The sequence below is a fragment of the Austrofundulus limnaeus genome, unplaced genomic scaffold (genome assembly GCF_001266775.1).
Source record: "Austrofundulus limnaeus strain Quisiro unplaced genomic scaffold, Austrofundulus_limnaeus-1.0 Scaffold52, whole genome shotgun sequence".
Taxonomy (NCBI): domain Eukaryota; kingdom Metazoa; phylum Chordata; class Actinopteri; order Cyprinodontiformes; family Rivulidae; genus Austrofundulus; species Austrofundulus limnaeus.
The window spans coordinates 1,254,479-1,263,389 of NW_013952454.1; positions in this window are offsets into that span (position 1 = coordinate 1,254,479).

Sequence of the window (8,911 nt, forward strand, 5' to 3'; positions counted from 1 at the left end):
TTTTAATAACAGCTAAAGGTGACATACTTTATTATGGTTTAGTATTTAAAGGTATACCTGAGAAACACATAATATTGGCCCTTTAAAGCTTGGTAATATTTAAAAAATGGCAGCAGGACCACTGGGAGGAGCCAGAGGAGCTTGACTTTTTTACAGATTATCTGTCACATATCCTACTGTCGAGAGTGACCGTTTTGACAAATATGTAGAAAGTATTTTTTAAATAAAAGTTACCTACTGTAGCTTTAAATAAGCTAATAACATCTGTCCAGTTAGTGTTAAACACTATTTCATTGAAATGAGATTGTTTAAATAGCTATCTAAAACAGGTAAGATAGTAATTGCTCATACCTCTTCAACACAATCCCACTTCAACAATTTGGAACTTTCCCTTTATGACTCCTGATTCTTCGTTTGTTGCCAACTTTAAATGCATCCAGGATTTTGAACAATCCATCRTACAAAATGAATTTTTCTCAAGTTTCTGCCTTCTAAATATGAGCCAAGGAACCTGGTGCAACACTGCGTTAACATTCAATACATTATCTTATGTGCAAAGACTAAATGGCAAGAGGATATTTTTTATTTAATACGAGTGTGTTGAACAAATTAAAAGCCTAGGCAGTCAGTAAAAGACCAATTCATAAAGGTGAAAAAGTGAGGCTGCGGCTGTGATGGGAAGGACCAGTGAAAAATCTCTGCTGACCCTCTCATCCCTCGGCTCATCTATCTCTCACTACTGTCCACTGATAGATTTCCTCTCGCTGATTTATGGGAGAAAAAAAATGTCACAGTGGAATGGGCTTTTGATAAAATTGTTGGAGAGATTCTGGGCAATAAATCCTGATCTTTACATCCAGGTTGCCGGCTACTTTCACATTCTCGTGTCATCAATAAGAGTCGCCGAGCGGGACAGCAAATCAATAACTTTACAATATTCTGGGCAGTTTGGGAAAACAGTAACATTTATTTTAACAGAAAAGACCAGGTCACTCCTTTATGGCCCCGCTAAGTGTGGACAAGAGGCGCTTTGACTGTAACCTGAGCTGAAAATACGTCATAACGTGTTTGCATGGCCAGCTGGAGAGGAATTATTGTCTTTCACAACAGCTTTTTTATTCAACCACAGAAGGCAACCTTAAGGAAACCATCTGTAGTTGTTTTTTTATTCGTCTCAAAATTATAGACAGATTTCCCAGTTAGTCAAGTTATAAAAATGACTGCATTACTGCTCATCAAGCTGTTTTTTTTAACATTATCGTGCAACAGCATCAACAAAAGAGTTTCTTTATTGCCCGAGGGACAAAGCTGAACAATTAAAAGGTAGCAGCGAGTTACAAGATCTGTAATCCCACATCAGTCATGGTGAAGCATTTCTGACAGGAACTCTTCAGTCAGCCCAGTGGCGCCAGCAGAATGAGTGATTCAGCAAACCGGCCTGCTGTCGTCTCGCTGTGTCTTTACGATGTAGCTGAGAGGAAAACAATGAGCCCGTTGCTCCGTACAGGTGTTTCCCAGAGGAGACGACTTGTAAAAACAGGTAGATTTCCACTGAGATGTGAGCTGACTCACTTTAAAGGCTCCTGCTGGTGCAATAACTCACAAGTTTTGTCCTGGCTCTGTGCCAGAAGTAACTAAAATCATAGCCGTACCATCATAAAAGATAAAAAACAAGAAAGAAAGTCCCTGAGAGTGAAGGCCTCTGAGTTTGTTTGTGGTAAAGTGTTGATCTGGAGGCAAACACTCAGCCACTCACGAAGGAACACTCTCGATAAAGATTGAGAAATACTGTAAGATGAACTCGAAGCCTTTTATAAAAAAAAAAAAAAAAACAGGCTGTCACACGAGATGCAACAAGAAAAAGACAACAAGGAAGGAGTCATCTGTGGCCAACTTTGTCTTTCAGATTAGAGTCTGAGCAACAAGTTGGTAACAAAGATGTTTCTGACAGGCTGAGGAAATGAAATGTTTACAGTGAGATGACTGATAAGCAAGGTCTTTCTTTTTTTTCTCAGATCAGGGGGTCATTCTTAAAGCAGGTGTCACTCTAGTGATCCCACCCCCCCATCCCCCGTGTATAAGTCAGACAACCCCCAACAGCGTCCACCCACCTCTCTGTTTACTTCCACTATTTGTTTTGTTGTTCTTGAAACTAGAATATAAAGAGCATGAAATGATTATTTGCAGAACTTTATGCCCTCCCCCAAAAACAATACTTAAAAATAAAATAAAATAATCTGTTGGGATACTTTGATTATTCAATTGATGGGTTAAATATATATTATATATATTATATCATATTTTGGTTTAGATGTTGGACCTCTGCTCTGATAAAAGACAATGAAAACAGCTTGTTAGAAAATGATTGACCTGGTTGACTTTGTTACGAAATTCAGTTTGCATGAGAGAGACAATTTGAGTATTTCTAAAAGAACAAAACATTTAGAACCAACCCAAAATGTAATTATCTAAACCAGGGATGGACAAACTAAAAATGACGAAAGGAGACACATTTTTGCATTAAAGCCACATGGCCCTGCACACTTACCCAGATATAATGATAATAATAAAAAAAGAAACATATATGTTTATTAAACCAACACACAGTGCAGTAACTTAGCTTCATGCTCATGTTCATAACAGTTGTACTTAGTATGTTTAATAAAGCATTTAAAGCYAACAAAAATTAGACAAATACTTTAGCGAACTGAAGTGCAACAACATAAGATGCTTTGAGTGCAGACTCCTGTGTGGTCCTGGCAAAAATTAGCTGTAATGAATTCAATAAACTTCTCATATTTAGCTTGGTGCAACGTGTTGTAGTGGTGACTTTTATTAAAATYCTTCATGGCAGACAGTGTCTCTAAGCAGACTAAAACATATAGGTTTGCCTTGAAATTCTGTAAAGTCTACCTTCCAAAACAAAAAAAGATATATGTTTGCATTCAGAGCAGCTCTTATATTCTAAGAGGTGAAGCCTCATTGGACGGCCTGATATGGCCCATGTGTTGCCAATTGTTCTTCCCTGATCCAAAAAGACAGATTTTGTATTGTTCTTTTTAACTCAAGGTTTTACTATCTCTAAGCAATTTTAACCCAATTTTGGGATAGAAAATTTCACCCAGTATGCTGGGTCAAACTATTGATTTAACCCTGCTATGGTACAACCATCCAAATTCTAATTTGACTCAACGCTGAGCTACAAATTGGGTCGTTTTAAGCCCAGCTGTTTTTAGCGCGTGTAAACAAATGCTGCTGGAGAAAAAGAAAACGCCTCTATAATGCAGACCTGAGAGGCTGAGGACTTATTTCCATCAGCTGTCAGAGCCCGATGATTTCCGAGAACACACTCCCAGAGGCCAATTATGCTGCCCGTGTTCTGTGGAGAAGATGAGACATTCTCTCAGCGATAAGCTTGCTTTTTTGATTTCCGCTGGAACAGAAACATCATGTTAATTTAATGAGCTGTGGTACAACGAGGTGCACCGGCACAAAGAAAAAAAAAATAACAACAAATGAAAAAAAAAAAAAACAGTTCTCATCTGTGTAATCACAGCGGCAGGAGCAAAGGGCACATGTCCCTCGTGCCTCGTTTCTGGGGCTAATCTTTCATTTCATAGGCCATCTCTCCATATCAGACAACACAAACGGCTCAATTTGCATGACAGGATTTGTAACACGGCAAATCAGGTGTCAGACTCGATTAAACATTACACCGGCGTGCTATCATAATGAGTGTGGCCGCTGGCGTGAGAGTCCTGCATGGATCAGGGAGAGGGGCTTCTCCACGCTGCCCAGCGGGGGGTGAGTAGAACTCGGGGATTAAATTGGAAATGCGGTGTCCCCCACCCCCCTCCCCACGGCCCTGAAGCCCGAGTGATGCTGTCAGGACAGGGCGACGCCGGCCACACACACATCAGGAGGAAGACTATGACTGAAACGCACCGACAGCCATGGAGCAACATCCGAGACCTGCTTCCTGTGTGTCCCGAGCTCTGAATACTAATGCTGTTACACAGGATGGGACACATAAAGATATTACATCAAACATGGCTGAAATTGATTCTAATTTGGACACAGCGCAGTGCACAGCTTCCTTCTAAACATCTAACAGGTTCAGTGCCTCTAAGTTTCCAGGTTGCCTGTCTTCCAGCTCACATTGTTTTCTGCTGATGCTAATTCACCTGCTGGACATGTACCGTATTTATTCAAGTATAATACGTAAAATTTAATCCATAAAATCATCCTTAAAGTTGGGAGGTAGTACTATACTCGGATAAATACTTTTACTTATGTATTTTAACCGAAATATCGGCTTCATTCAGTCCGGAAATGAGACTGAGTTATAAAAAGCAGCTGAAGCGAGCTTACCTCTGACACTCCGTCGTGACTCAGAGCGAGATAATAACAGATCCAGGCAGGAGACATGATGTGAAAAAAAGGGTGGGGCAGTCCTGCAGCTTAGTAATGATAACAAACTAATGACATTAGCGTGTGACCGAGCCGCTGCTGGAACAACAACAAACACATGTTCGTCTGTAATGGCTGCCGTCTACCGGTGTTCTGAAAAAGTTTGTATCCCTGAAAAAACGTTTCCCCACCAGAGGGGGCGCTCAAGAGTATGAAGTAATCTGCTTTTACCCCACAAGATGGCCCAAATCTCATGTGAAGTCTCTGACTTTTGTTTTGGCGCCTCCTGGTGGACTATGTGTAAAATGCCAGAATTCATATGATGCTGCTACAGCTGATATATATTTGTTGTCAAAATACCTTTTCGTACATACAGTATGTTGTTAAAAATAAATGAACAGTCCAATGATCATTTTACTGATATGTATAAAGACTGCAAAGGCTGAAAAATCTTGAAGTCTGTATGAAATTGGAGGCAGTTTGAGGATTAATTTTTTTTTGCTTTGTAAGCTAAAAAAAGGGTGTCGTATTATACATGAGATCGTATTATACATGATTAAATATGGTAAATATGCAGTGTTTTAGTCCGCAGAGACTTCCCTACCACACTGAGCATAACCATCCCCCTCCTTCCCCTCCCACCACCCGCTGCCCTGCTCCCCATTCGGGGTGACCCGGGTGCTGTTCCGAGGGTTCCTCGCGCCCCAGAAGCTGTCAGTGGCCTCCTTCCTTCCCATGAGCGGAACACACAATAGAGAAAGGGCTCCGGCTGAGAGGTTCAGTAGCCATTAACCCCTACCAGCTGTTCCTGCCGAGGGTATTTTGTGCCACAATGCGTGCCCCCGAGGGGGCCCTCACGTCCACTAATCTAGCCATTGTTGGCCAGGAATGCTGACAGAAGAAAAGAAATTTTTCTTGTGTCCATGCAAGCGTGTGTATCCATGTGTGAGAGCCGAGAAACGTAGGGCTAATTTCTATAGTTGCCTGTGACGAAGGGAGACCACGAAGAATACCCTATTTAGCTGCATGACAAAGTTCTGCTTCTTAAAAGTGGAAGAACAATGGCAATTGTTTTCTAGTGGACTTCTTCGCACTGTCTCTGAATTTCAACAGAAAACAACACATATTAGCGAGCAAAGAAGGGAAAAAGTTTGAAAGAAAAAAACGAGCTTTTCGATGCACGGCCACGCAAAATATTCAGAAATTGCTTCGAAAGTCATGTCTAAAGAGATTCAAATTTTAGTAGAATTATTCCATTTTGAGTGTTTTTTTTTTTTTTTTGCACTCGGAATATATTAACAATTAGTCCATTTCAATTAACATGGAAATTAAAACAGCATTTTCCAGTCAATTTCACCACGATGCAGCCATTAGGGGCTTCTGGTGAGCTGAGCAGGTTTGTTACTCCAGTTTACAAATGAAAGTGAAATTAGGAAGAGAGAATGATTCCTGCTGCACGTTCAGAAACCAGCTTTGATATTCAAATAAATTCATGTGATTAAAAGAAAATAAAAAACAGCCACAAAGAAAATAAAAAAAAAAAACAATCTGACAATTACAAGGAAAGAAAATATGAGAGGGTAAATAAAAATGCCCAACCAGCGAATGCAGTAAATTTTAAAAAAGTACATCTAATAAAACAATCCCTTCAGATTCTCTGGGAGCTCATGAGGTCTGTTTTTGCCTTCCTGCTGACTAAAGTCAATAGATGTGATATCAGCACTGTTGACAGCAACAGGAAGCAGAGCTGCATGGCTGTCAGCAGGCTGCAGGATGCAACATTTGCATGAAGGAAGTAAACACAAGCAGCACCTAAAGGCCGGAGGAGGGCAGCTCCAATAAAAACTCTTAGGTATGTTTTAAAGAGGATAGGTGGTGTTTTTTTCCTTCAGCTTGTGCTGTGTTGTGACAGGCGGGGGATCTGCGTCAGTCAATTATATGTCCCAACAGACTTTTTGTGCTAATGAGTTGATCCAGCCATCGGCAGACTTCCCCTGTCGTCCAGAAAAGATCACTTTCATTGCTTGCAGAACTAATTCAGAGCACAAAAGTGGGAGCTTCACCATTTCAGCCTCTTTTACTGCTCCTTTTGTTGGGGCTTTAGAAGTGCGCTGAAGAGAGGGCCCGGAGCTCGGGCCTCTTCATCTCCAGTCCATTGCCTGTCATTAACATACATATCCATATGAAAAGTGCGGTAAGGCAGGAACAGCTGTCCGGTAAAGAGGCAGCGATTCCCTCTCCCAAACGCTGACAGAAGCCTTTAGCCTTCCTTTGGCCAATAATAAACCAAACCATTTAAACAGTCTTTCAGGGAGGCAGAAAGAATTCGGGTCGTAATGTTTCATTCACAGACAGCAGTGGCCCTCAGTGGCTTGCAACAGTCTCAGGAAGGGAACAATCATGAAAAAAAATTAAAATATATAAACCGAAACATCACGACAGCTCCTAAAGATTAATAAGTGAAACTCTCACAAAAGATGGCATCAAATTTCTGATGAAAAACTTTGTCAAAAAATCACATCCGCCTTTCTGTTGTTGCAGTTTTGTTGTGATTATTCCTTCAGCAGCGCTTCTGTTTGTGCTCGGTGGTTGAATATTGTTGTAAAGATTGGAGATTTGTTTGCTGTGGGAGCTTTGTGTCGAGGGCTTTTCACCCCGAGCAAAATGATTTGGTCTGAGGGGACTTGAGTGTGTGTGTGTGTGTGTGTGTGTGTGTGTGTGTGTGTGTGTGNCATTTTACTGATATGTATAAAGACTGCAAAGGCTGAAAAATCTTGATAAGTGGAGGTAGTTTGAGGATTAAATTTTTATGCTTTTTAAGCTAAAAAAGGGGGATGGTCGCATTATACATAAGATCGTATTATACATGAGATCATATTATACATGAATAAATACGGTAAATCAGAGGTTAATAATGAAGCAAATGTTTTGAGCTGCTTCACAAATAAAGAACAAAATGTATATTTTCTGAAACATAAAACTGCAACTAACAGACTTTTGAACTAAAGTAACAACAAAACGTCAGAGAAAAACAGTTCAAAATTCATGAAAATATGAACAAACATTTTGTTGGTGTTTTATAATGTTAAATACGATGTGATGAAAAAATAGATTTTGGATGTTTAACACCATAGTTATTGATTTTTAAATAATTTTCAGCATTTGATATTTAAAATCCCTTTTTTTTTACAAAAACAACACGTTTGACAACATTAATAAGCAGGTAAAGATGAAAAGAAGAAATTGTTTTTCAAAATATATTTACGCTTTTGTAAAAATGTCAAAAATTGACTGAGTTACTGTCATCTTGCAAATTTGCATGAACTAAGTTAAATAAATTTATTTTGACTGACTTAAAATGTAACATTCTCCCTTTAGAGGTGGGCTTCATGACTTTTCCTATAAACCTTGGATTTTGGGGATCTTTTTGAAATGTCCTTCTTTCCCTGAGTGGTTTTCTACGCTTGAGATGCTTCGTTCTCCACGAAAGAAGGTAAAGGAAGAAGCCAGGATCCAGATCTAATGAATAAGAAAAGCATCTGCTTTAAAAAAAAGTGTGTGTGTGTGTGTGTGTGTGTGTGTGTGTGTGTGTGTGTGTGTGTGTAACTGAGCAATCCTCTTGTTTAAACTTGAAGCAGTGGGCATGAAGACAGAGGTTAAGTGACTTGCCCCGGGTCACATGGGAAGTCGTTTACTTAGGGTGGATTTTCTCATCTAAACCCTCATCCACTTGGACCAGAGGGGTTTCACAGAATTCCTTCATCACTTCACTAACATTATTTTTCTTGTTTGTTTGCTTTATGCAAAATGTTATTAGAAGTTTATAAGAGTTTAAAAATGATTGTTGAGGACTTACGGAAGATCACATTTAAAAAGGCCAAAAAATAACTACCGTATTTATTCAAGTATAATACATAAATTTAAATCCATAAAATCATCCATAAAGTTGGGGGTAGTACTATACTCAGATAAATGTTTTTACTTATGTATTTTAACTGAAATATCAGCTTCATTCACAAAATTATTGAGTCCGAAATGGGACCGCGTCGTAAAAAGCAGCTGAAGCAAGCTTACCTCTGACACTCCTCCGTGCTTCAGAGCGAGATAATAACAGCTCCAAGCAGGTGACATGATGTGAAAAAAGGGGAAAAAGTAGTCCTGCACCTTAGTAATGATAACAAACTAATGACATTAGCGTGTGACCGGGCCGCTCCTCGAACAACAACAAACATGTTCATCTGTAATGGCCGCCGTCTACCGGTGTTCTGCAAAAGTTTGTATCCCTGAAAAAACATTTCCCCACCAGAGGGGGCGCTCGAGAGTAGGAAGTAATCTGCTTTTCCCCCACAAGATGGTCCAAATCTCATGTGAAGTCTCTGACTTTTGTGTTGGCGCATCCTGGTGGACTATGTGTAAAATGCCAGAATTCATATGATGCTCAGAATCATAGTTTGCTGATATATATTTGTTGTCAAATTACCTTTTAGTACATACTGTATGT